Raw genomic sequence first — 27,789 nt, forward strand, 5'->3', positions numbered from 1 at the left:
TCTCAGAGAGTGTCATAGTGTGTCTCAGAAAGTGTCAGAAAGTGTCACAGTGTGTCACCGTCTGTAAGAGCGTGGCACAATGTGCCTCAGAGAGTGGCACAGTGTGTCTCAGAGAGTGTCACAGTGTCTCAGAAAATGTCACCCAGAGTTAGAGAGTGTCACCATCCATCAGAGAGTGTCATTGTGAGACACAGAGAGTGTTACAGTCTGTCCCAGTCTGTCAGAGAGGGTTACAGTGTTTCTCAGAGAGTGTGGGGCAGCGCCACAGACTGTCTCAGAGTGTCAGAGAGTTTCACAGTGTGTCTCAGAGAGTGTGTGAGAGAGAGAGTCATAAATGTCACAGTGTGTCTCAGAAAGTGTCAGAGAGGGACAGAGAGTGTCACAGAGTTTTCCAGAGTATCAGAGAGAGTCACAGAGTGTCACAGTGTGTCTCAGAGAGTCAGAGAGTGTCACAGTATTTCTCAGAGAGTGTGGGAGAGCGCCACAGAGTATCTCAGAGTGTCAGAGAGTGTCACAGTGTTTCTCAGAGAGTGTCAAAATATGTAACAGTGTGTCTCAGAGAGTGACAGAGAGTGTCACAGACTGTCACAGTGTGTCTCAGAGAATGTCAAAACGTGTCACAGTGTGTCTCAGAGAGTGTCCAATAGGATCAGAGATTTTCACAGTGTGTGTCAGAGTCAGAGTCAGAAAATGTCACAGTCTGTCTCTGAGTGTGTCACAATATGTCACAGTCTGTCAGAGAGTGTAGCAGTGTGTTTCAGAGAGAGTAAGAGAGTGTCACAGTGTGTCACAGTCTGTTAGAGAGTGTGACAGTGTGTCTCAGAGTATGTCTCAGTGTGTCTAAGAGAGTGTCAGAGACTCTCACACTCTCACAGTCTGTCAGAGAGTGTCACAGTGTGTCTCAGAGAGTGTCAGATAGGATCAGAGTGTGTCACAGTGTGTCTCAGAGAGTGTCAGATAGGATCAGAGAGTGTGACAGTGTGTCACAGTCTGTTAGAGAGTGTGACAGTGTGTCTCAGAGTATGTCTCAGTGTGTCTAAGAGAGTGTCAGAGACTCTCATACTCTCACAGTCTGTCAGAGAGTGTCACATTGTGTCTCAGAGAGTGTCACAGTGGGTCACAGTCTGTCAGACAGTGTCGCAGTGCTTTTCAGAGAGTGTCAGTGAGTGTCATAGTGTGTCTCAGAGTGTGTTGTATAGGATCAGAGAGTGTCACAGTGCGTGTCAAATTGTGAGAGAGGGTCCCGCTGTTTCACAGAGTGTGTCAGAGTGTGTCACAGTCTGTCAGAGAGTGTCACAGTGTGTTTCAAATTGTCAGAGAGGGTCCCAGTGTGTTGCAGAGTGTGTCAGAGTGTGTCACACTCTGTCAGAGATTGTCACAGTGTGTTTGAAAGAATGTCAGAATGTCACAGTGTGTGTCAGAGTGTGTCACAGTCTGTCAGAGAGTGCCAAGTGCGTCTCAGAGAGTGTCTCAGTGTGTCAGTCTGTCAGAGTTGGTTCATTGTATCTCAGAGAGTGTCAGACAGTATCACAGTGTGTGTCAGAGTTTGAGAGAGAGTCTGAATGTGTCGCTATCTGTCAGAGATTGTCACAGTCTGTCAGAGAGTGTCACAGTGTATTTCAGAGAGAGTCAGAGAGTGTCACAGTGTGTTTCAGACAGAGTCAGAGAGTGTCACAGTGTGTCACAGACTGTCAGAGAGTGTCAGAGAGTCTCACATTGTGTCACAGTGTGTCAGAGAGTGTCACAGTGTGTTTCAGAGAGTGTCATGCAGTGTCACAGTGTGTCTCAGAGATTCAGAGAGAGTCAGAAAATGTTACAGTCTGTCTCAGAGAGTGTCACAGTGTGTCAGAGAGAGTATCCGAAAGTGTCACAGTGTGTCACCGACTGTAAGAGCGTATCACAGTGTGTCTCAGAGATTCAGAGAGAGTCAGAGAGTGTCACAGTCTGTCTTTGAGAGTGTCACAGTGTGTCACAGCCTGTCAGAGAGTGTCACGGTGTGTCTCAGAGAGGGTCACAGTGTATTTCAGAGAGAGTCAGAGAGTGTCACAGTGTGTCTCAGAGATTGTCTGATGGGATCAGAAAGTGTCTCAGTGCATCTCAGTGTCAGAGAGAGTCAGACACTGTGACAGTGTGTCTCAGAGAGTGTCAGATAGGATCAGAGAGTGTCAATGTGCGTCATAAAGTGTCACGGTCTGTCAGAGAGTGTGGCAGTGTGTCTCAGAGCATGTCAGATAAGACCAGACAGTGTCACAGTGCGTCTCAGAGAGTGTCTCAGTGTGTCTAAGAGAGTCTCAGAGAGAGTCAGTGTCACAGTCTGTCAGAGAGTATCACATTGTGTCTCAGAGAATGTCACAGTGTACACAGTCTGTCAGAGAGTGTCACAGTGTGTTTCAGAGAGAGTCAGAGAGTGTCACAGTGTGTCATAGACTGTCAGAGAGTGTCAGAGAGTGTCACATTGTGTCTCAGAGTGTGGCGGGTAGGATCAGAGCGTGTTTCAGTGTGTCACAGTCTGTCAGAGAGTGTCACAGTGTGCCTCAGAGACAGTCAGAGAGTGTCACAGTGTGTGTAAGAGTCTCAGAGAGAGTCTGAGTGTGTCACAGTCTGTCTCAGAGAGTGTCACAGTGTGTCACAGTCTGTCAGAAAAGGCTACAGTATATTTCAGAGTGAGTCAGATAGAGTCAGAAAGTGTCACAGTCTGTCTTTGAGAGTGCCTCACTGTGTCACAGTCTGTTAGGGAGTGTCACAGTGTGCCTCAGTGAGAGTCAGATAGAGTCAGAAAGTGTCACAGTCTGTCTTTGAGAGTGTCTCAGTGTGTCACAGTCTGTCAGAGAGTGTCACAGTATACCTCAGAGAGTGTCAGAGAGAGTCAGAAACTGTCAGTGTGTCTTTGAGAGTGTCTCAGTGTGTCACAGTTTGTCAGAGAGTGTCACAAAGGATCACAGTGAGTCTAAGAGAGTTTCACAGTGTGTCTCAGAGTGTCAGAGAGAGTCAGAAAGTGTCACGGTCTTTCTCAGAGATTGTCACAGTGTGACACAATCTGTCAGAGAATCTTACAGTGTATTGCAGAGTGTCTCAGAGAGAGTCAGAAAGTGTCACAGTGTGTGATACTGGGTCTCAGAGAGTGTCAGCATTTAGCTCAGAGACAGTCACAGTCTGTGAGAGAGTGTTACAGTGTGTCTCGGAGAGTGTCAGAGAGTATCACAGTGTGTCATACTGTGTCTCAGAGAGTGTCAGAGTGTCAGCATTTGGCTCAGAGATGGTCACAGTCTGTGAGAGAGTGTCACAGTGTGTCTCAAAAATGTCAGAGTGAGTCAGAGAGTGTCACAGTATGTCAAACTGTGCCTCAGAGAGTGTCATAGAGAGTCAAACTGTATTCCATTATGTCTGCGAGAGTGTCAGATAAAATCAGAGAGTGTCACAGTCCGTCTCAGAGAGTGTTACAATGCTTCTCAGAGAGTGTCAGAGAGTGTCACAGTGTGTCTCAAATTGTCAGAGAGGGTCCCAGTGTGTCTCAGACAGTGTCACAGTGTGTCACAATCTCTCAGAGAGTGTCACAGTGTCTTTCAGAGAGAGTCAGAAAGTGTCACAGTCTGTCTTTGAGAGTGTCTCAGTGTGTCACAATCTTTCAGAGAGTGTCACAGAGTGTCACAGTGCGTCTAAGATAGTTTCACAGTGTGTCTCAGAGTGGCAGAGAGAGTCAGAAAGTGTCACAGTTTTTCTCAGAGAGTGTCACAGTGTGATACAATCTGTCAGAGAATCTTACAGTGTATTGCAGAGTGTCTCATAAAGAGTCAGAAAGTGTCACAGTCTGTCTTTCAGAGTGTCTCAGTGTGTCACAATCTTTCAGAGAGTGTCACAGTGCGTCTAAGATAGTTTCACAGTGTGTCTCACAGTGGCAGAGAGAGTCAGAAAGTGTCACAGTTTTTCTCAGAGAGTGTCACAGTGTGATACAATCTGTCAGAGAATCTTACAGTGTATTGCAGAGTGTCTCATAGAGAGTCAGAAAGTGTCACAGTGTGTCATACTGTGTCTCGGAGAGTGTCAGCATTTGCCTCAGAGACGGTCGCCGTCTGTGAGAGCGTGTTACAATGTGTCTCCGAGAGAGTCAGAGAGTGTCACAGTGTGTCGCAGTCTGTCAGAGAGTGTCACAGTGTGCCTCAGAGAGAGTCACAGTGTGTCTCAAATTGTCAGAGAGGGTCCCAGTGTATCACAGACAGTGTCAGCGTGTGTCACAGTCTGTCAGAGAGTGGCACAGTGTGTTTCAGAGAGAGTCTGTTTCAGAGAGTGTCACAGTGTGTTTCGGAGAGTCAGAGGGAGTAAGAAAGTGTCACAGTGTGCCTCAGAGAGAATCAGAGAGTGTCACAGTGTGTCACAGTCTGTCAGAGAAGGTTACAGTATATTTCAGAGAGAGTTAGAGAGAGTCAGAAAGTGTCACAGTCTGTCTTTAAGAGTGTCTCAGTGTGTCACAGTCTGTCAGAGAGTGTCACAGTGTGGCTCAGAGAGTGTCAGAGAGAGTCAGAAAATGTCAGTGTGTCTTTGAGTGTCTCAGTGTGTCACAGTCTGTCAGCGAGTGTCACAGAGGGTCACAGTGAGTCTAAAAGAGTTTCAAAGTGTGTTTCAGAGTGTTAGAGAGAGTCAGAAAGTGTCACAGTTTTTCTCCGTGAGTGTCACTGTGAGACACAATCTGTCAGAGAATCTTACAGTGTATTGCAGAGTGTCTTAGAGAGAGTCAGAAAGTGTTATAGTGTGTCATACTGTGTCTCAGAGAGTGTCAGAGAGTGTCAGCATTTGCTCAGAGCGTGTTCCAGTGTGTCTCAGAGAGTGTCAGAGTGAGTCAGAGAGTGTCACAGTCAGTGAAAGATTGTCACAGTGTGTCTCAGAGATGACAGAGTGAGTCAGAGACTGTCACAGTATGTCATATGTGCCTCAGAGAGTGTCAGAGAGTGTCAGACTGTATAACAGTGTGTCTCAGAGAAAGTCAGAAAGTGTCACAGTGTGTCTCAGAGAGTGTCAGAGAGTGTCACAGTCTGTCTCAGAGAGTGTCAGAGCGGGTCAGAGAGAGTCACAATGTGTCTTAGGGAGTCAGAGAGAGACAGACAGTGTGACAGTGTGTCTCAGAGATTGTCAGAGCGGGTCAGAGAGTGTCACAGTCATTCAGAGAGTGTCATAGTGTGTCACAGAAATTGTCACAGTTTGTCAGAGCGTGACACAGTGTATCTCAGAGAGTGACAGAGAGCGTCAGAGACTGTCACAGTGTGTCTCAGAGAGTGTCAGAGAATGTCACAGTTTGTCACAACCTGTCAGAGTGTGTCACAGTGTGTCGTGCAGTGCCTCAGAGGGTACCAGAGAGAGTCAGAGCGTGTCACAGTCTGTCTTAGAGATTGTCAGAGAGAGTCAGCGTGTGTCTCAGAGAGTCAGAAAGTGCCACAATGTGTCACAGTCTGTCACAAAGTGACACAGTGTGTCTCAGAGAGTGACAGAAAGCATCACAGTGTGTCTCAGAGAGTGACAGGTAGGATCAGAGAGTGTCACAATGCGTCTCAGAGAGTGTCAGACTGGATAAGAGAGTGTCACAGTGCGTTTCAGAGAGAGTCAGAGAGTGTCACAGTGTGTCTAAAAGAGTTTACAGAGTGCCACAGTGTTTCACAGTCACAGAGAGTGTCACAGTGTATTTCAGAGAGTGTCACAGGGTGTCTCAGGGAGTCAGAGAGAGACAGAAAGTGTCACAGTATGTCTCAGAGAGAGTCACAGTCTCTCAGAAAACGTCACCGTGTGTCAGAGAGTGTCGCAGTCGTTCAGAGAGTGTCATAGTGTGTCACAGTTTGTCAGAGCGTGACACAGTGCATCTCAGAGAGTGTCAGAGAGTGGTCAGCATGTGTCTCAGAGAGTCAGAAAGTGTCCCAATGTATCACAGTCTGTCACAGAGTGTCACCGTGTGTCTCAGAGAGTTCAGAGTGTCACAGTGAGTCACAAACTTTCAGAGAGTGTCACAGTGTATTTCAGAGAGTGTCACAATGTGTCTATGAGATTGTCAGAGAGTGTCACAGTCTGTCAGAGAATGTCACATTGTGTCTCAGTGAGTTTCACCGTGTGTCTCAGAGAGTCAGAGAGACTCATAAGGTGTCACAGTCTGTCTCAGAGAGTATCACAGTGTGTCACAGTCTGTCAGAGAGTGTCATAGTGTGTCTCAGAGAGTATCACAGTGTGTCACAGTCTGTCAGAGAGTGTCATAGTGTGTCTCAGAGCGACAGAGAGAGTCAGAAAATGTCACAGTCTGTCTCAGAGAGTGTTACAGTGTGTTAGAGCGTGGCACAGTGTGCCTCAGAGAGTGTCAGAGAGTGTCTCTGAGTGTCAGAGAGAGTCAGAAAGTGTCACAGTCTCTCCCAGAGAGTGTCACAGTGTGTCACAGTCTCTCAGAGACGTTTACAGTATATGTAAGAGTGAATCAGAGAGAGTCAGAAAGCGTCACAATCTGTCTCAGAGAGTGTCTCAGTGTATCACAGTCTGTCAGAGAGTGTCACATTGTGCATCAGAGAGTGTCAGAGAGAGTCAGAAAGTGTCACAGTCTGTCTTTGAGAGTGTCTCAGTGTGTCACATTCTGTCACAGAGCGTCACAGTGTGCGTCAGAGAGTGTCAGAGAGAGTAAGAAAGTGTCACAAACTCTCTAAGAGATGTCACAGTGTGTCTCCGAGAGTCAGAAAGTGTCACAGTGTGTCTATGAAAGTGTCAGAGAGTGTCACAGTGTGTCACAGTCTGTCAGAGTGTCACAGTGCGTCTCAGAGAGAGTCCGATAGGATCACAGAGCTTCACAGTGTGTGTCAGAGAGAGTCAAAAAGTGTCACAGTCTGTCTCAGAGAGTGTCACAGTGTGTCTCAGAGAGTGTCACAGTGTGTCACAGTCTGTCAGAGAGTGTCACAGTGTGTTTCAGAGAGAGTCAGCGAGTGTCACAGTGTGTCTCAGAGAGTGTCACAGTGTGTCTCAGAGAGTGTCAGATAGGATCAGAGAGTGTCACAGTGTGTCTCAGAGAGTGTCACAGTGCGTCTCAAGGTGCCACAGTGTGTCACAGTCTGTTAGAGAGTGTGACAGTGTGTCTCAGAGTGTGTCTCAGTGTGTCTAAGAGAGTGTCAGAGAGTGTCACAGAGTGTCACAGTGTGTCTCAGAGAGTGTCCAATAGGATCAGAGATTTTCACAGTGTGTGTCAGAGTCAGAGTCAGAAAATGTCACAGTCTGTCTCTGAGAGTGTCACAATATGTCACAGTCTGTCAGAGAGTGTAGCAGTGTGTTTCAGAGAGAGTAAGAGAGTCTCAGAGTGTGTCACAGTCTGTTAGAGAGTGTGACAGTGTGTCTCCGAGTGTGTCTCAGTGTGTCTAAGAGAGTCTCAGAGGCTCTCACACTCTCACAGTCTGTCAGAGAGTGTCACATTGTGTCTCAGAGAGTGTCACAGTGTGTCACAGTCTGTCAGAGAGTGTCACAGTGTGTCACAGTCTGATGGAGAGTGTGACAGTGTGTCTAAGAGTGTGTCTAAGTGAGTGTCAGAGACTCTCACACTCTCACAGTCTGTCAGAGAGTGTCACATTGTGTCTCAGAGAGTGTCACAGTGTGTCACAGTCTGTCAGAGAGTGTCACAGTCTGTTAGAGAGTGTGACAGTGTGTCTCAGAGTGTGTCTCAGTGTATCTAAGAGAGTGTCAGAGACTCTCACACTCTCACAGTCTGTCAGAGAGTGTCACATTGTGTCTCAGAGAGTGTCACAGTCTGTCAGAGAGTGTCACAGTGTGTCACAGTCTGTTAGAGAGTGTGACAGTGTGTCTCAGAGTGTGTCTCAGTGTGTCTAAGAGAGTGTCAGAGACTCTCACACTCTCACAGTCTGTCAGAGAGTGTAACATTGTGTCTCAGAGAGTGTCACAGTGTGTCACAGTCTGTCAGAGAGTGTCACATTGTGTCTCAGAGAGTGTCACAGTGGGTCACAGTCTGTTAGAGAGTGTCACAGTGCTTTTCAGAGAGTGTCAGTGAGTGTCATAGTGTGTCTCAGAGTGTGTTGTATAGGATCACAGAGTGTTACAGTGCGTGTCAAATTGTCAGAGAGGATCCCGCTGTGTCACAGAGTGTGTCAGAGTGTGTCACAGTCTGTCAGAGAGTGTCACATTGTGTCTCAGAGAGTGGCACAGTGTGTCACAGTCTGTCAGAGAGTGTCACATTGTGTCTCAGAGAGTGTCACAGTGGGTCACAGTCTGTTAGAGAGTGTCACAGTGCTTTTCAGAGAGTGTCAGTGAGTGTCATAGTGTGTCTCAGAGTGTGTTGTATAGGATCAGAGAGTGTCACAGTGCATGTCTAATTGTCAGAGAGGGCCCCGCTGTGTCGCAGAGTGTCAGAGTGTGTCACAGTCAGTCAGAGATTGTCACAGTGTGTGTCACTTTCTGTCAGAGAGTGTCACAGAGCATCTCAAAATCTCATAGTGTCCCAGCATGTCTCAGAGAGTCTCAGAGAGTGTTACAGTGTGTCACAGACTTTCAGAGAGTGTAACACTATGTTTCAGAGAGAGTCAGAGACTGTCACAGTGTGTCTCAGAGAGTGTCAGAAAGCATGACAGTGTGTTTCAGAGCGTGTTATAGTACATCTCAAATTGTCAGCGAGAGTCAGAGAGTGTCAAAGTGCGTCTAAGAGAGTGTCAGAGAGTCACAGTGTGTTTCAGTGTGTCACAGTCTGTCAGAGAGTGTAACAGTGTGCCTCAGAGAGTGTGCGATAGGATCAGAGAGTTTCACAGTGTGTGTCAGAGAGACAGGGAGTGTCAGAAAGTGCCACAGTCTGTCTCTGAGAGTGTCACAGTGTGTCACAGTCTGTCAGAGAGTGTAACAGTGTGTCACAGTCTGTCAGAGAGGTTGGCATTGTGTTTTAGAGAAAGTCAGCGAGTGGTACAGTGTGTCTCAGAGACTGTCACAGTGTCTTTCAGAGAGAGTCAGCGAGTGTCACAGTGAGTCTCAGAGATTGTCAGATAAGATCAGACAGTGTCACAGTGCGTCTCAGTGAGTCTAACAGAGTCTTAGAGAGAGTCAGAGTGTCACAGTCTGTCACAGAGTGTCACATTGTGTCTCAGAGCGTGTCACAGTGTGTCGCAGTCTGTCAGAGAGTGTCACAGTGTGTTTCAGAGAGAGTCAGAGAGTGTCACAGTGTGTCGCAGTCTGTCAGAGAGTGTCACAGTGTGTTTCAGAGAGAGTCAGAGAGTGTCACAGTGTGTCTCAGAGTGTGTTGGATAGGATCAGAGAGTGTCACAGTGCATGTCAAATTGTCAGAGAGGGTCCCGCTGTGTCGCAGAGTGTATCAGAGTGTGTCACAGTCAGTCAGAGAGTGTCACAGTGTGTCTTAAAGAGTGTCAGAGTGTGTCACAGTGTGTCACTTCCTGTCAGAGAGTGTCACAGTGCATCTCAAAATCTCAGAGAGTGTCCAGTGTGTCTCAGAGAGTCTCAGAGAGTGTCACAGTTTGTCACATTTTCTCAGGGAATGTCACAGTGTGTTTCAGAGAGAGTCAGAGAGTGTCACAATGTGTTTAAGAGAGCGTCAAAGAGTGTCCCAGTGTGTCTCAGAGAGTCTCAGAGAGTGTCACAGTTTGTCAGTTTTTCAGAGAGTGTCACAGTGTGTTTCAGAGAGTGCCAAAGAGTGTCACAGTGTGTCTCAGAGAGTGTCAGATAGGATTAGAGTGTCATAGTGCAACTCAAAGTGTCAGCGAGAGTCAGAGAGTGTCACAGTGTGTCTAAGAGAGTGTCAGAGAGAGTCAGAGTGTGTTTCAGTGTGTCACAGTCTGTCAGAGAGTGTCTAGTGCGCCTCAGGGTGAGTCAGAGAGTGTCACAGTTTGTCATACTGTGTCTCAGAGAGTGGAAGAGAGTGTCAGTATTTGGCTCAGTGATGGCTACTGTCTGAGAGAGTGTCGCAGTGTGTCTCAGAGATGTCAGAGTGAGTCAGAGAGTGTCAAAGTACGTCATACTGTGCCTCAGAGAGTGACAGATAGAGTCAGACTGTAGCCCAGTGTGTCTCCGAAAGCGTCAGATAGGATCAGAGAGTGTCACAGTGCGTCTCAAAGTGCTGGAGAGTGTCAGAGAGCATCCCAGTGTGTCTCAGACAGTGTTAGATCGGATCAGAGAATGTCATAGTGCGTCTTAAAGTGTCAGCAAGAGGCAGAGAGTGTCAAAGTGTGTCTCAGTGAGTGTTGGATAGGATCAGAGAGTGTCCCAGTGCGTGTCAAATTGTCAGAGAGGGTCGCGCTGTGTCGCAGAGTATGTCAGAGAATGTCACAGTCTGTCAGAGATTGTCACAGTGTGTTTCAAAGATTGTCAGCGAGCGTCACAGTGTGTGTCAGAGTGTGTCACAGTGTGTCGTAGTCTGTCAGAGAGTGTCACAGAGCATCTCAAATTGTCAGATAGGGTCCCAGTGTGTCTCAGAGAGTGTCACAGTGTATCACAGTCCCTCAGAGAGTGTCGCAGTGTGTTTCAGAGAGAGTCAAAGAGTGTCACAGTGTGTCGCATAGTGTGTCGGATGGTGTCACAGTCAGTCAGAGAGTATCACAGTGTGTTTCAAAGAATGTCAGAGAGTGTCACAGTGTGTCTCAGAGAGTGTCGGAGAGTGTCACAGTGTGTCTCAGAGAGTGTCGGAGTGTGTCAGTCAGTCAGAGAGTAACACAGTGTGTTTCAAAGAATGTCAGAGAGTGTCACAGTGTGTGTCAGAGAGTGTCACAGTCTATCAGAGAGTGTCACAGAGCGTCTCAAATTGTCAGAGAGGGTCCGAGTGTGTCGCAGATTGTGTCAGAGTGTGTCACTGTCTGTCAGAGATTGTCACAGTGTGTTTCAAAGAATGTCAGAGAGTGTCACAGTGTATGTCAGAGAGTGTCACAGTGTGGCACAGTCTATCAGAGAGTGTCGCAGCGTGTCTCAAATTGTCAGAGAGGGTCCCAGTGTGTCGCAGATAGTGTCAGAGTGTGTCACAGTCAGTCAGAGAGTGTCACAGTGTGTGTCAGAGTCTGTCAGAGAGTGTCACAGTGCGTGGCAAATTGTCAGAGAGGGTCCCAGTGTGTCGCAGATAGTGTCAGAGTGTGTCACAGTCAGTCAGAGAGTGTCACAGTGTGTGTCAGAGTCTGTCAGAGAGCGTCACAGTGCGTGGCAAATTGTCAGATAGGGTCCCGGTGGGTCGCAGAGTGTGTTGGAGTGTGTCACAGTCAGTCAGAGAGTATCACAGTTTGTTTCAAAGAATGTCAGAGAGTGTCACAGTGTGTCTTATACGGTGTCAGAGTGTGTCACAGTGTGTTACCTTCTGGAAGAGTGTGTCACAGTGCATCTCAAAATCTCAGAGAGGGTCCCAGTGTGTCTCAGAGAGTCTCAGAGAGTGCCACAGTTTGTCATAGTTTCTCAGAGAGTGTCACAGTGTGTTTCAGAGGGAGTCAGAGAGTGTCACAGTGTGTCTCTGAGAGTGTCAGATAGGATCAGAGAGTGTCACAGCGTGTCTCAAATTGTCAGAGAGGGTCCCAGTGTGTCGCAGATAGTGTCAGAGTGTGTCACAGTCAGTCAGAGAGTGTCACAGTGTGTGTCAGAGTCTGTCAGAGAGTGTCACAGTGCGTGGCAAATTGTCAGAGAGGGTCCCAGTGTGTCGCAGATAGTGTCAGAGTGTGTCACAGTCAGTCAGAGAGTGTCACAGTGTGTGTCAGAGTCTGTCAGAGAGCGTCACAGTGCGTGGCAAATTGTCAGATAGGGTCCCGGTGGGTCGCAGAGTGTGTTGGAGTGTGTCACAGTCAGTCAGAGAGTATCACAGTTTGTTTCAAAGAATGTCAGAGAGTGTCACAGTGTGTCTTATACGGTGTCAGAGTGTGTCACAGTGTGTTACCTTCTGGAAGAGTGTGTCACAGTGCATCTCAAAATCTCATGAGAGGGTCCCAGTGTGTCTCAGAGAGTCTCAGAGAGTGCCACAGTTTGTCATAGTTTCTCAGAGAGTGTCACAGTGTGTTTCAGAGGGAGTCAGAGAGTGTCACAGTGTGTCTCTGAGAGTGTCAGATAGGATCAGAGAGTGTCACAGTGTGTCTCAGAGAGTGTCACAGTGTGTCTCTGAGAGTGTCAGATAGGATCAGAGAGTGTCACAGTGCGTCTCAAAGTGTCAGAGAGTGTCAGAGTGCGTCTCAAAGTGTCAGAGAGTGTCAGAGAGTGTCACAGCACGTCTCAAAGTGTCAGAGAGTGTCACAGTTTGTCAAAGAGTGTCACAGTGCTTTATAGAGAGTTTTCTGAGAGAGTCAGAGTGTGTCACAGTGTGTGCCAGGTAGGATCAGAGAGTGTCACAGTGCATCTCAAAGTGTCATTGAGAGTCAGATAGTGTCACAGTGTGTCTCAGAGAGTGTCGGAGAGTGTCGCAGTGCTTTTCAGAGAGTGTCAGTGTGTTTGTCAGAGTGCTTTGGATAGGATCGGAGAGTGTCACAGTGAGTGGCAAATTGTCAGATAGGGTCCCGGTGGGTCGCAGAGTGTGTCAGAGTTTGTCACAGTCAGTCAGAGAGTATCACAGTGTGTTTCAAAGAATGTCAGAGAGTGTCACAGTGTGTCTTATAGAGTGTCAGATTGGGTCACAGTGTATCACTTTCTGTCAGAGTGTGTCACAGTGCATCTCAAAATCTCAGAGTGGGTCCCAGTGTGCCTCAGAGAGTCTCAGAGAGTGTCACAGTGTGTTTCAGAGAGAGTCAGAGAGTGTTCCAGTGTGTCTGAGAGAGTGTCAGAGAGAGTCAGAGCGTGTTTCAGTGTGTCACAGTCTGTCAGAGAGTGTCACCGTGTGCCTCAAAGAGAGTCAGAGAGTGTCACAGTGTGTCATACTGTGTCTCAGAGAGTGTCAGCATTTGGTTCAGAGATGGTCACAGTCTGTGAGAGAGTGTCACAGTGTGTCTCAGAGAGTGTCAGATAGGATCAGAGAGTGTCATAGTGCGTCTCAAAGTGTCAGAGAGAGTCAGAGACTATCACAGTGTGTTTCAGAGAGAGTCAGAGAGTCTCACAGTGTGTCTAAGAGAGTGTCAGAGAGAGTCAGAGCGTGTTTCTGTGTGTCACAGTCTGTCAGAGAGTGTCACAGTGTGCCTCAAAGAGAGTCAGAGCGTGTCACAGTGTGTCATACTGTGTCTCAGAGAGTGTCAGCATTTGGGTCAGAGATGGTCACAGTCTGTGAGAGAGTGTCACAGCGTGTCTCCGAAATGTCAGAGTGAGTCAGAGAGTTCACAGTACGTCATACTGTGCCTCAGACAGTGTCAGATAGAGTCAGACTGTATGCCAGTGTGACTTCGAGAGTGTCAGGCAGGATCAGAGAGTGTCACAGTGTGTGTCAGAGAGACAGGGAGTGTCTGAAAGTGCCACAGTCTGTCTCTGAGAGTGTCACAGTGTGTCACAGTCTGTCAGAGAGTGTAACAGTGTGTCACAGTCTGTCAGAGAGGGTAGCATTGTGTTTTAGAGAAAGTCAGCGAGTGGTACAGTGTGTCTCAGAGACTGTCACAGTGTCTTTCAGAGAAAGTCAGCGAGTGTCACAGTGAGTCTCAGAGATTGTCAGATAAGATCAGACAGTGTCACAGTGCGTCTCAGTGAGTCTAACAGAGTCTTAGAGAGAGTCAGAGTGTCACAGTCTGTCACCGAGTGTCACATTGTGTCTCAGAGCGTGTCACAGTGTGTCGCAGTCTGTCAGAGAGTGTCACAGTGTGTTTCAGAGAGAGTCAGAGACTGTCACAGTGTGTTTCAGAGAGAGTCAGAGAGTGTCACAATGTGTCACAGTCTGTCAGAGAGTGTCACAGTGTGTTTCAGAGAGAGTCAGAGAGTGTCACAGTGTGTCACAGTCTGTCAGAGAGTGTCAAAGTGCTTTTCAGAGAGTGTCAGAGAGTGTCATAGTGTGTCTCAGAGTGTGTTGGATAGGATCAGAGAGTGTCACAGTGCATGTCAAATTGTCAGAGAGGGTCCCGCTGTGTCGCAGAGTGTATCAGAGTGTGTCACAGTCAGTCAGAGAGTGTCACAGTGTGTCTTATAGAGTGTCAGAGTGTGTCACAGTGTGTCACTTTCTGTCAGAGAGTGTCACAGTGCATCTCAAAATCTCAGAGAGTGTCCAGCGTGTCTCAGAGAGTGTCACAGTGTGTCTCAGAGAGTGTCACAGTGTGTCTCAGAGAATCTCAGATAGGTTCAGAGAGTGTCACAGTGCGTCTCAGAGAGAGTCAGCGAGTGTCACAGTGTGACTCAGAGAGTGTCACAGTTTGTCACATTTTCTCAGAGACTGTCACAGTGTGTTTCAGAGAGAGTCAGAGAATGTCACAATGTGTTTAAGAGAGTCAAAGAGTGTCCCAGTGTGTCTCAGAGAGTCTCAGAGAGTGTCACAGTTTGTCAGTTTTTCAGAAAGTCTCACAGTGTGTTTCAGAGAGTGTCAAAGAGTGTCACATTTTGTCTCAGAGAGTGTCAGATAGGATTAGAGAGTGTCATAGTGCAACTCAAAGTGTCAGCAAGAGTCAGAGAGTGTCACAGTGTGTCTAAGAGAGTGTCAGAGAGAGTCAGAGTGTGTTTCAGTGTGTCACAGTCTGTCAGAGAGTGTCTAGTGCGCCTCAGGGTGAGTCAGAGAGTGTCACAGTTTGTCATACTGTGTCTCAGAGAGTGGAAGAGAGTGTCAGTATTTGGCTCAGTGATGGCTACTGTCTGAGAGAGTGTCGCAGTGTGTCTCAGAGATGTCAGAGTGAGTCAGAGAGTGTCAAAGTACGTCATACTGTGCCTCAGAGAGTGACAGATAGAATCAGACTGTAGCCCAGTGTGTCTCCGAAAGCGTCAGATAGGATCAGAGAGTGTCACAGTGCGTCTCAAAGTGCTGGAGAGCGTCAGAGAGCGTCCCAGTGTGTCTCAGACAGTGTTAGATCGGTCAGAGAATGTCATAGTGCGTCTTAAAGTGTCAGCAAGAGGCAGAGAGTGTCAAAGTGTGTCTCAGTGAGTGTTGGATAGGATCAGAGAGTGTCCCAGTGCGTGTCAAATTGTCAGAGAGGGTCGCGCTGTGTCGCAGAGTATGTCAGAGAATGTCACAGTCTGTCAGAGATTGTCACAGTGTGTTTCAAAGATTGTCAGCGAGCGTCACAGTATGTGTCAGAGTGTGTCACAGTGTGTCGCAGTCTGTCAGAGAGTGTCACAGAGCATCTCAAATTGTCAGATAGGGTCCCAGTGTGTCTCAGAGAGTGTCACAGTGTATCACAGTCCCTCAGAGAGTGTCGCAGTGTGTTTCAGAGAGAGTCAAAGAGAGTCACAGTGGGTCGCATAGTGTGTCGGATGGTGTCACAGTCAGTCAGAGAGTGTCACAGCGTGTCTCAAATTGTCAGAGAGGGTCCCAGTGTGTCGCAGATAGTGTCAGAGTGTGTCACAGTCAGTCAGAGAGTGTCACAGTGTGTGTCAGAGTCCGTCAGAGAGTGTCAGAGTGCGTGGCAAATTGTCAGAGAGGGTCCCAGTGTGTCGCAGATAGTGTCAGAGTGTGTCACAGTCAGTCAGAGAGTGTCACAGTGTGGGTCAGAGTCTGTCAGAGAGTGTCACAGTGCCTGGCAAATTGTCAGATAGGGTCCCGGTGGGTCGCAGAGTGTGTTGGAGTGTGTCACAGTCAGTCAGAGAGTATCACAGTTTGTTTCAAAGAATGTCAGAGAGTGTCACAGTGTGTCTTATACGGTGTCAGAGTGTGTCACAGTGTGTTACCTTCTGGAAGAGTGTGTCACAGTGCATCTCAAAATCTCAGAGTGGGTCCCAGTGTGTCTCAGAGAGTCTCAGAGAGTGCCACAGTTTGTCATAGTTTCTCAGAGAGTGTCACAGTGTGTTTCAGAGAGAGTCAGAGAGTGTCACAGAGTGTCTCTGAGAGTGTCAGATAGGATCAGAGAGTGTCGCAGTGTGTCTCAGAGAGTGTCACAGTGTGTCTCTGAGAGTGTCAGATAGGATCAGAGAGTGTCACAGTGCGTCTCAAAGTGTCAGAGAGTGTCAAAGTGCGTCTCAAAGTGTCAGAGAGTGTCAGAGAGTGTCACAGCACGTCTCAAAGTGTCAGAGAGTGTCACAGTTTGTCACAGTTTGTCAAAGAGTGTCACAGTGCTTTATAGAGAGTTTTCTGAGAGAGTCAGAGTGTGTCACAGTGTGTGCCAGGTAGGATCAGAGAGTGTCACAGTGCATCTCAAAGTGTCATCGAGAGTCAGATAGTGTCACAGTGTGTCTCAGAGAGTGTCGGAGAGTGTCGCAGTGCTTTTCAGAGAGTGTCAGTGTGTTTGTCAGAGTGCTTTGGATAGGATCGGAGAGTGTCACAGTGAGTGGCAAATTGTCAGATAGGGTCCCGGTGGGTCGCAGAGTGTGTCAGAGTTTGTCACAGTCAGTCAGAGAGTATCACAGTGTGTTTCAAAGAATGTCAGAGAGTGTCACAGTGTGTCTTATAGAGTGTCAGATTGTGTCACATTGTGTCACTTTCTGTCAGAGTGTGTCACAGTGCATCTCAAAATCTCAGAGAGGGTCCCAGTGTGCCTCAGAGAGTCTCAGAGAGTGTCACAGTGTGTTTCAGAGAGAGTCAGAGAGTGTTCCAGTGTGTCTGAGAGAGTGTCAGAGAGAGTCAGAGCGTGTTTCAGTGTGTCACAGTCTGTCAGAGAGTGTCACAGTGTGCCTCAAAGAGAGTCAGAGAGTGTCACAGTGTGTCATACTGTGTCTCAGAGAGTGTCAGCATTTGGGTCAGAGATGGTCACAGTCTGTGAGAGAGTGTCACAGCTTGTCTCCGAAATGTCAGAGTGAGTCAGAGAGTTCACAGTACGTCATACTGTGCCTCAGACAGTGTCAGATAGAGTCAGACTGTATGCCAGTGTGTCTTCGAGAGTGTCAGGCAGGATCAGAGAGTCTCACAGTGTGTCTCAAAGTGTCGGAAAGTGTCAGAGAATGTAGCAGTGTGTTACAGTCTGTCAGAGAGTGTCACAGTGTGTCACAGTCTGTCAGAGAGTGTCACAGTGCTTTTCAGAGTGTCAGTGAGTGTTACAGTGTGTCTCAGAGTATGTTGGATAGGATCAGAGAGTGTCACAGTGCATGTCAAATTGTCAGAGAGGGTCCCGCTGTGTCGCAGAGTGTATCAGAGTGTGTCACAGTCAGTCAGAGAGTGTCACAGTGTGTCTTATAGAGTGTCAGAGTGAGTCAGAGAGTTCACAGTACGTCATACTGTGCCTCAGACAGTGTCAGATAGAGTCAGACTGTATGCCAGTGTGCCTTCGAGAGTGTCAGGCAGGATCAGAGAGTCTCACAGTGTGTCTCAAAGTGTCGGAAAGTGTCAGAGAATGTAGCAGTGTGTTACAGTCTGTCAGAGAGTGTCACAGTGTGTCACAGTCTGTCAGAGAGTGTCGCAGTGCTTTTCAGAGAGTGTCAGTGAGTGTTACAGTGTGTCTCAGAGTGTGTTGGATAGGATCAGAGAGTGTCACAGTGCATGTCAAATTGTCAGAGAGGATCCCGCTGTGTCGCAGAGTGTGTCAGAGTGTGTCACAGTCTGTCAGAGAGTGTCACAGTGTGTCTCAGAGGGTGTCAGATAAGATCAGTGAGTTTCACAGTGTGTCTCAGAGAGTTCTCAGTGCGTCAGTCTGTCAGAGAGTGTGACATTGTGCCTCAGAGAGTGACAGACAGTATCACAGTGTGCGTCAGAGATTCAGAGAAAGTCTGAAAGTGTCACTATCTGTCAGAGAGTGTCACAGTGTGTCACAGACTGTCAGAGAGTGTCACAGTGCTTTTCAGAGAGTTTCAGAGAGTGTCACAGTGTGCCTCAGAGTGTGGAGGGTAGGATCAAAGAGTGTCACAGTGCGTGTCAAATTGTCAGAGAGGATCCCGCTGTGTCGCAGAGTGTGTCAGAGTGTGTCAGAGTGTGTCACAGTCTCTCAGAGATCGTCACAGTGTGTTTCAAATAATGTCAGAGTGTCACAGTGTGTCTTATAGAGTGTCAGAGTGTGTCACAGTTCATCTCAAAGTCTCAGAGAGGGTCCCAGTGTGTCTCAGAGAGTGTCACAGTTTGTCACAGTTTCTCAGAGAGTGTCACAGTGTATTTCAGATAGAGTTAGACTGTACACCAGTGTGTCTCCGAGAGTGTCAGATAGGATTAGAGAGCATCACAGTATGTCTCAAATTGTCAGAGAGTGTCAGACAATGTAGCAGGGTGTCACAGTCTGTCAGAGAGTGTCACAGTGTGTCTCAGAGAGTGTCAGATAAGATCAGAGAGTGTCACAGTGTGTCTCAGAGAGTGTCTCAGTGCGTCACAGTCTGTCAGAGAGTGTCACATTGTGTCTCAGAGTGTGACAGACAGTATCACAGTGCGTGTCAGGGATTCAGAGAAAGTCTGAAAGTGTCACTATCGGCCAGAGAGTGTCACAGTGTGTCACAGTCTGTCAGAGAGTGTCACAGTGTGTCACAGTCTGTCAGAGAGTGTCACAGTGCCTTTCAGAGAGTTTCCGACAGTGTCACAGTGCATCTCAAATTGTCAGAGAGGGTCCTGGTGTGCGCAGATAGTGTCAGAGTGTGTCTCAATTTGTCAGAGAGTGTCACAGTGTGTTTCAATGAATGTCAGTGAGTGTCACAGTGTGTGTCAGAGTGTGTCACAGTCTGTCAGAGAGGGTCACAGTCCATCTAAAAGTATCATACTGGGTCCCAGTGTGTCTCAGAGAGTCTCAGAGTGTGTCGCAATGTATCACAGTCTCTCAGAGAGTGTCGCAGTGGGTTTCAGACAGAGTCAGAGAGTCTCACAGTGTGTCTCAGAGAGTGTCACAGTATGGCATACTGTGCCTCAGTGTGTCTCAGAGAGAGTGAGAGAGTGTCACTGTGTGTCTCAGAGAGCGGCACAGTGTGTCACATTATCTTAGAGAGTGTAACAGTGTGTTTCAGAGACAGTTAGAGAGTGTCACAGTGTGTCTCAGAGTGCCAGAGAGAGTCAGATAGTGTTTCAGTGAGTCAGAGTCTGTCAGAGAGTGTCACAGTGTGCCTCAGGGAGTCAGAGAGTGTCACAGTGTGTCTCCGTGAGTGTCACAGTGTGTCTCAGAGAGTCAGAGAGAGTCCGATAGTGTTTCAGTGAGTCAGAGTCTGTCAGGGAGTGTCACAGTGTGCCTCAGAGAGTCAGAGAGTGTCACAGTGTATCTCAGTGAGTGTCACAGTGTGTCTCAGAAAGTCAGAGAGAGTCAGATAGTGTTTCAGTGAGTCAGAGTCTGTCAGAAAGTGTCACAGTGTGTCTCAGAGAGTGTCACAGTCTGTCACAGTCTCTCAGAGAATGTTTCAGTGTGTCGCAGTCCGTCAGAGAGTGTCACAGTGTGTTTCAGTGTATCGCAGTCTGTCAGAGAGTGTCACAGTGCGCCTCAGAGAGAGTCAGTGAGTGTCACAGTGTGTCTCAGAGAGTCAGGGAGTATCACAGTGTGTCTCAGAGAGTCAGGGAGTCAGAAAGTGTCACAGTCTGTCTCAGAGAGCGTCACAGTCTGTCACAGTCTCTCAGAGAGTGTTTCAGTGTGTCGCAGTCCATCAGAGAGTGTCACAGTGTGTTTCTGTGTATCGCAGTCTGTCAGAGAGTGTCACAGTGTGTCTCAGAGAGTGTCAGAGAGTGTCACAGTGTGTCTCAGAGAGTGTCACAGTGTGTGTGAGAGTTTCAGAGAGAGTCAGAGAGTGTCACATTGCGTCTCAGTGAGTGTCACAGTGTGTCTCAGAGAGTCAAAGAGAGAGACAGAAAGTGTCACAATCTGTCTTTGAGAGTGTCTCAGTGTGACACAGTCTGTCAGTGAGTGTCACAGTGTGTCTCAGAGAACATAGAACATAGAACAATACAGCACAGAACAGGCCCTTCGGCTCACGATGTTGTGCCGAACTTCTATCCTAGATTAAGCACCCATCCATGTACCTATCCAAATGCCGCTTAAAGGTCGCCAATGATTCTGACTCTACCACTCCCACGGGCAGCGCATTCCATGCCCCCACCACTGTCTGGGTAAAGAACCCACCCCTGACATCTCCCCTATACCTTCCACCCTTCACCTTAAATTTATGTCCCCTTGTAACACTCTGTTGTACCCGGGGAAAAAGTTTCTGACTGTCTACTCTATCTATTCCTCTGATAATCTTATAAACCTCTATCAAGTCACCCCTCATCCTTCGCCGTTCCAATGAGAAAAGGCCGAGAACTCTCAACCTATCCTCGTACGACCTATTCTCCATTCCAGGCAACATCCTGGTAAATCTTCTCTGCACCCTCTCCAAAGCTTCCACATCTTTCCTAAATTGAGGCGACCAGAACTGCACACAGTACTCCAACTGTGGCCTAACCAAAGTCCTGTACAGCTGCAACATCACTTCACGACTCTTGAATTCAATCCCTCTGCTAATGAACGATAATACTCCATAGGCCTTCTTACAAACTCTATCCACCTGAGTGGCAACTTTCAAAGATCTATGTACATAGACCCCAAGATCCCTCTGTTCCTCCACCTGACTAAGAACCCTACCATTAACCCTGTATTCCGCATTCTTATTTGTTCTTCCAAAATGGACAACCTCACACTTGGCAGGGTTGAACTCCATCTGCCACTCCTCAGCCCAGCTCTGCATCATATCTAAGTCCCTTTGCAAATGACAAATGACCTCCTCACTATCCACATCTCCACCTATCTTCGTATCATCTGCAAATTTACTGACCCACCCTTCGACTCCCTCATCCAAGTCATTAATAAAAATTACAAACAGCAGAGGACCCAGAACTGATCCCTGCGGAACTCCACTTGTAACTGGGATCCAGGCTGAATATTTACCATCTACCACCACTCTCTGCCTTCGACCGGTTAGCCAGTTTTCTATCCTATTTGCCAAATTTCCCTCTATCCCATGCCTCCTGACTTTCCGCATAAGCCTACCATGGGGAACCTTATCAAATGCCTGACTAAAATCCATGTACACTACATCCACTGCTCTACCCTCATCCACAGGCTTGGTCACCCTCTCAAAGAATTCAATAAGACTTGTAAGGCAAGACCTACCCCTCACAAATCCGTGCTGGCTGTCCCTAATCAAGCAGTGTCTTTCCAGATACTCGTAAATCCTATCCCTCAGTACCCTTTCCATTACTTTCCCTATCACAGAAGTAAGACTAACTTGCCTGTAATTCCCGGGGTTATCCCTATTCCCTTTTTTGAACAGGGGCACAACATTCGCTACTCTCCAGTCCCCTGGTACCACCCCCGTTGCCAGTGAAGACGAGAAGATCATTGCCAACGGTACCGCAATTTCCTCTCTTGCTTCCCACATAATCCTAGGATATATCCTGTCAGGCCCGGGGGACTTGTCTATCCTCAAGTTGTTCAAAATGTCCAACACATCTTCCTTCCTAACAGTTATCTCTTCTAGCTTATCAGTCCGTTTCACACTCTCCTCTTCAACAATACGGTCCCTCTCGTTCGTAAATACTGAAGAGAAGTACTTGTTTAAGACCTCTCCTATCTCTTCCGACTCAATACACAGTCTCCCACCACTGTCCTTGATCGGACCTACCCTCGTTCTCGTCATTCTCAGGTTTCTCACATACACATAAAATGCCTTGGGTTTTTCCTTGATCCTATCCGCCAAGGATTTTTCATGCCCTTTCTTAGCTCTCCTAATCCCTTTCTTCAGGTCCCTTCTGGCTATCCTGTATCCCTCCAATGCTCTGTCTGAACCCTGTTTCCTCAACCTTATGTAAGCCTCCTTCTTCCTCTTTACTAGACATTCAACCTCCCTCGTCAACCAAGGCTCCCTCACACGACCATTTCTTTCCTGCCTGATCGGTACATACATATCAAGGACACGTCGGATCTGCTCCTTGAAAAAGTTCCACATTTCCACCACATCCTTCCCTGACAGCCTATGCTCCCAATGTATGCTCCTCAAATCCTGTCTTACAGCATCGTAATTTCCCTTCCCCCAAATGTAAAATCTACCCTGTTGCACGCACCTATCTCTCTCCATACCCAAGGTTAAAGTCACAGATTTGTGGTCACCATCACCAAAATGTTCACCCACTAACAAGCTCACCACATGTCCCGGTTCATTACCGAGTACCAAATCCAATATGGCCTCCCCTCTGGTTGGACAATCTACATACTGAGTTAATCTACATACAGAGAGTGTCAGATAAGATCAGAGAGTGTCAGAGTGTGTCTCAGAGACTGTCTCAGTGCGTCACAGTCTGTCAGAGAGTGTCACATTGTGTCTCAGAGTGTGACAGACAGTATCACAGTGTGTGTCAGAGATTCAGAGAAAGTCTGAGAGTGTCACTATCGGCCAGAGAGTGTCACAGTGTGTCACAGTCTGTCAGAGAGTGTCACAGTGCTTTTCAGAGAGTTTCAGACACTGTCACAGTGCATCTCAAATTGTCAGAGAGGGTCCTGGTGTGCCGCAGATAGTGTCCCAGTGTGTCACAATTTGTCAGAGAGTGTCACAGTGTGTTTCAATGAATGTCAGAGAGTGTCACAGTGTGTGTCACAGTGTGTCAGAGTGTGTCACAGACTGTCAGAGAGGGTCACAGTGCATCTAAAAGTGTCATATAGGGTCCCAGTGTGTCTCAGAGAGTCTCAGAGTGTGTCACAATAAATCACAGTCTCTCAGAGAGTGTCGCAGTGGGTTTCAGACAGAGTCAGAGAGTCTCACAGTGTGTCTCAGAGAGTGTAACAGTGTGTCATACTGTGCCTCAGTGTGTCTCAGAGAGAGTGAGAGAGTTTCACAGTGTGTCTCAGAGAGTCTCACAGTGTGTCTCAGAGAGTGTCACAGTATGTCATACTATGCCTCAGTGTGTCTCAGAGAGGGTGAGAGAGTGTCACAGTGTGTCTCAGAGAGCGGCACAGTGTGTCACATTCTCTTAGAGAGTGTAACAGTGTGTTTCAGAGACAGTCAGAGAGTGACACAGTGTGTCTCAGAGAGTCAGACAGTGTCACAGTGAGTCTCAGTGAGTGTCACAGTGTGTCTCAGAGAATCAGAGAGAGGCAGATAGTGTTTCAGTGTGTCACAGTCTGTCAGGGAATGCCACAGTGTGCCTCAGAGAGTCAGAGAGTGTCACAGTTTGTCTCAGAGAGTCAGGGAGAGTCAGAAAGTGTCACAGTCTATCTCAGAGAGTGTCACAGTGTGTCTCAGAGAGTGTCAGTCTGTCACAGTCTCACATAGAGTGTTTCAGTGTGTCGCAGTCCGTCAGAGAGTGTCACAGTGTGTTTCAGTGTATTGCAGTCTGTCAGAGAGTGTCACAGCGTGTTTCAGTGTATCGCAGTCTGTCAGAGAGTGTCACAGTGTGTCTCAGAGAGTCAGAGAGAGCCAGAAAGTGTCACAGTCTGTCTCAGAGAGTGTCACAGTCTGTCTCAGAGAGTGTCAGATAGGATCAGAGAGTGTCACAGTGTGTTGGAGAAAGTGCCAGAGTGTGTCACAGTGTCTCAGCATGTGTCAGAGAGTGTATGAGAGAGTTTCAGAGAGAGTCAGAGAGTGTCACATTGTGTCTCAGTGAGTATCGCAGTGTGTCTCAGAGAGTCAGAGAGAGAGACAGAAAGTGTCACAGTTTGTCTCAGAGTGTGTCACATTGTGACAGACTGTCACAGAATGTTCCATTGTATTTCAGAGTGTGTCAGAGAGAGTCAGAACGTGTCACAGTGTGTCATAGTGTCTCAGAGAGTGTCAGAGAGTGTCAGCATTTGGCTCAGAGAGGGTCATAGTCAGTGAGAGAGTGTCACAGTGTGTCTCAGAGAGTGTCATAGTGAGTCAGAGAGTCTCACAGTATGTCATACTGTGCCTCAGAGAGTGCCATAGAGAGTCAGACTGTATCACAGTGTGTCTCAGTGAGTGTCAGAGTGAGTCAGAGAGTCTCACAGTATGTCATACTGTGCCTCAGAGAGTGCCATAGAGAGTCAGACTGTATCACAGTGTGTCTCAGTGAGTGTCACAGTGTGTCTCAGAGAGTCAGCGAAAGAGTCAGAAAGTGTCACAATCTGTCTTGAGAGTGTCTCAGTGTGACACAGTCTGTCAGAGAGTGTCACAGTGTGTCTCAGAGAGTGTCACAGTGCGTCTAAGAGAGGATGAGAGTGTGTTTCAGAGAGTCAGAGAGAGTCAGAAAGTATCACAGTTTGTCTCAGAGAGTGTCAGATAGGATCAGAGAGTGTCACAGTGTGTTTGAGAAAGAGCCAGAGTGTCACAGTGTTTCTCAGCGTGTGTCAGAGGGTGTCACAGAGAATTTCAGAAAGAGTCAGAGAGTGTCACAGTGTGTCTCAGCGTGTGTCAGAGAGTGCCTCAGACAGTTTCAGAGAGAGTCAGAGAGTGTCACAGTGTGTCTCAGAGATTCAGGGAGAGTCAGAAAGTGTCACAGTCTGTCAGCGAGTGTAACAGTGTGTTTCAGAGAGAGTCAGACAGTGTCACAGTGTGTCTCAGAAAGTGTCAGATAGGATCAGAGAGTGTCAAAGTGCGTCTCAAAGTGTCAGAGAAAGTCAGAGAGTGTCACGGTTTGTCTGAGAGTGTCAAAGAGAGTCAGAGAGTGTTACAGTGTGTCTGAGAGTTTCAGAGAGTGTCAGATTGTGTCTCAGTGAGTGTCGCAGTGTGTCTCAAGACAGAAAGGGTCCCAATCTGTCTTGAGAGTGTCTCAGTGTGACACAGTCTGTCAGAGAGTGTCACAGTATGCCTGAGAGTGTCAGAGTGCGTCTAAGAGAGGATGATAGTGTGTTTCAGAGAGTCAGAGAGAGTCAGAGAGTGTCACAGTTTGCCGCAGAGAGTGTCACATTGTGACAGTCTTTCAGAGAATGTTACATTGTATTTCAGAGTGTGTCAGAACGTGACACAGTGTTTCATACTGTGTCTCGGAGAGTGTCAGAGAGTGTCAGCATTTGGCTCAGAGACGGTCACAGTCTGTGAGAGAGTGTCACAGTGTGTCTCAGGGAGTGTCACAGTATGTCTCAGATAGTGTCAGAGTGAGTCAGAGAGTGTCACAGTATGTCATACTGTACCTCAGAGAGTGTCAGAGAGAGTTATACTGTATCACAGTGTGTCTCAGAGAGTGTCAGAGAGAGTCACAGTGTGTAACAGAGAGAGTTAGAGAATGTCAGTGCGTCTCACAGTCTGTCTCAGAGAGTGTCAGAACGGGTCAGAGAGTGTCACAGTGTGTCTCAGAGAGAGTCAGAGAGAGACAGAAAGTGTCACAGTGTCTTTCAGAGAGTGTCACAGTTTGTCACTGTCTGTCAGAGAGTGTCTCAGTGTGTCTCTGTGAGCGTCACAGTGTGTCTCATAGAGTGTCGCAGTATGTTTCAGAGAGAGTCAGAGAGTGTCACAGAGCGTCTCAAATAGTCACAGAGATTCAGAGAGTGTCCCAGTGTGTCTCAGTCTGTCAGAGAGTGTCAGAATGTGTCTCAGAGAGTGTCACAGTGTGTGTGAGAGTTTCAGAGAGAGTCAGAGAGTGTCACATTGCGTCTCAGTGAGTGTCGCAGTGTATCTCAGAGAGTCAGAGAGAGACAGAAAGTGTCACAATCTGTCTTTAAGAGTGTCTCAGTGTGACACAGTCTGTCAGAGAGTGTCACAGTGTGTCTCAGAGAGTCAGAGAGATTCAGAAAGAGTCACAGTTTGTCTCAGAGAGTGTCACATTATGATAGCCTGTCACAGAATGTTCCATTGTATTTCAGAGTGTCAGAGAGAGTCAGAAAGTGTCACAGTGTGTCATACTGTGTCTCAAAGAGTGTCAGAGAGTGCCAGCATTTGGCTCAGAGAGGGTCACAGTCTGTGAGAAAGCATCAGAATGTGTCTCAGAGAGTGTCAGAGTGAGTCAGAGAGTGTCACAATATGTCATACTGTGCCTCAGAGAGTGCCATAGAGAGTCAGAATATATCACAGTGTGTCTCAGAGAGTGTCAGAGAGTGTCACAGTGTGTCTCAAAGAGTGTCAGAGTGAGTCAGTGAGTGTCTCAGTGTGTCACAGAGAGTCAGAGAGAGACGGAAAGAGTCACAGTGTGTCTCATAGAGTGTCACAGTGTCGCAGAAAATGTCGCCGTGTGTCAGAGTGTCACAGTAGGTCAGAGACTGTCATCGTGTGTCTCAGAAATTGTCACAGTCTGTCAGAGAGTGTAACAGTGTTTCTCAGAGAGTGTCAGGGAGCATCACAGTGTATCTCAGTGTGTCAGAGAGAGTCACATTGTGTCTCAGAGAGAGTCAGAGAGTGACACAGTGTGTCTCAGAGAGTGTGAGAGAGAGTCAAAAAATGTTACAGTGTGTCTCAGAGAGTGACCGAGTGTCTCAGAGTCAGATAGAGACAGCAAGTGTCACAGTGTGTCTCAGAGAGTGTCACAGTGTCTCAGAAAATGTCACCATCTGTCAGAGAGTGTCACAGTGTGTCAGAGAGTGTCTCAGTGTGTCCCAGAGAGTGTCGCAGTCTGTCAGAGTGTGTCACAGTGTGTCTCAGAGAGGGACAGAGAGTGTGACAGTGGGTCTCAGAGAGTCTGAGAGAGACGGAAAGTGTCACAGTGTGTCTCAGAGAGTGTCGCAATGTCGCAGAAAATGTCACCGTGTGTCAGAGAGTGTTACAGTAGGAAAGTGAGTGTCATCGTGTGTCTCAGAAATTGCCACAGTCTGTCAGAGAGTGTCACAATGTTGCTCAGAGAGTGTCAGAGAGCATCACAGTGTATCTCAGTGTGTCAGAGAGAGTCACATTGTGTCTCAGAGAGAGTCAGAGAGTGACACAGTGTGTCTCAGAGAGTGTGAGAGAGAGTCAAAAAATGTTGCAGTGTGTCTCATACAGTGACCGAGTGTCTCAGAGTCAGAAAGAGACAGCAAGTCTCACAGTGTGTCTCAGAGAGTGTCACAGTGTCTCAGAAAATGTCACCATCTGTCAGAGAGTATCACAGTGTGTCAGAGAGTGTCTCAGTGTGTCCCAGAGAGTGTCGCAGTCTGTCAGAGTGTGTCACAGTGTGTCTCAGAGAGGGACAGAGAGTGTCACAGTGTGTCTCGGAGAGTGTCAGATAGGATCAGAGAGTGTCACAGTGTGTTTGAGAAAGAGCCAGAATGTCACATTGTGTCTCAGCGTGTGTCTGAGAGTGTCAGAGAGAGTCAGAGAGTGTCACAGTGTGTCTGAGAGTTTCGGAGAGAGTCAGAGAGTGTCAGATTGTGTCTCAGTGAGTGTCACAGAGTGTCTCAGAGAGTCAGAGAAAGAGTCGGAAAGTGTCACAATCTGTCTTGAGAGTGTCTCAGTGTGACATGGTCTGTCAGAGAGTGTCACAGTGTGTTTCAGTGAGTGTCACAGTGTGTCTCAGAGAGTCAGAGAAAGAGTCAGAAAGTGTCACAATCTGTCTTGAGAGTGTCTCAGTATGACACAGTCTGTCAGAGAGTGTCACAGTGTGTCTCAGAGAGTGTCACGGTGCGTCTAAGAGAGGATGAGAGTATGTTTCAGAGAGTCAGAAAGTGTCACAGTTTGTCTCAGAGAGTGTCAGATAGCATCAGAGAGTGTCACAGTGTGTTTGAGAAAGAGCCAGAGTGTCACAGTGTTTCTCAGCTTATGTCAGAGTGTGTCACAGAGAGTTTCGGAGAGATTCAGAAAGTGTCACAGTTTGTCTCAGAGAGTGTCACATTGTGACAGTCTGTCACAGAATGTTCCATTGTATTTCAGCGTGTGTCAGAGTGTGTCACAGAGAGTTTCAGAGAGAGTCAGAGAGTGTCACAGTGTGTCTCAGAGATTCAGGGAGAGTCAGAATGTGTCACAATCTGTCAGCGAGTGTCACAGTGTGTTTCAGAGAGCGTCAGAGAGTGTCACAGTGTGTCTCAGAGAGCGTCAGAGAGTGTC

Source organism: Chiloscyllium punctatum, chromosome 52 (genome assembly GCF_047496795.1).
Source record: "Chiloscyllium punctatum isolate Juve2018m chromosome 52, sChiPun1.3, whole genome shotgun sequence".
NCBI classification, from domain to species: Eukaryota; Metazoa; Chordata; class Chondrichthyes; order Orectolobiformes; family Hemiscylliidae; genus Chiloscyllium; species Chiloscyllium punctatum.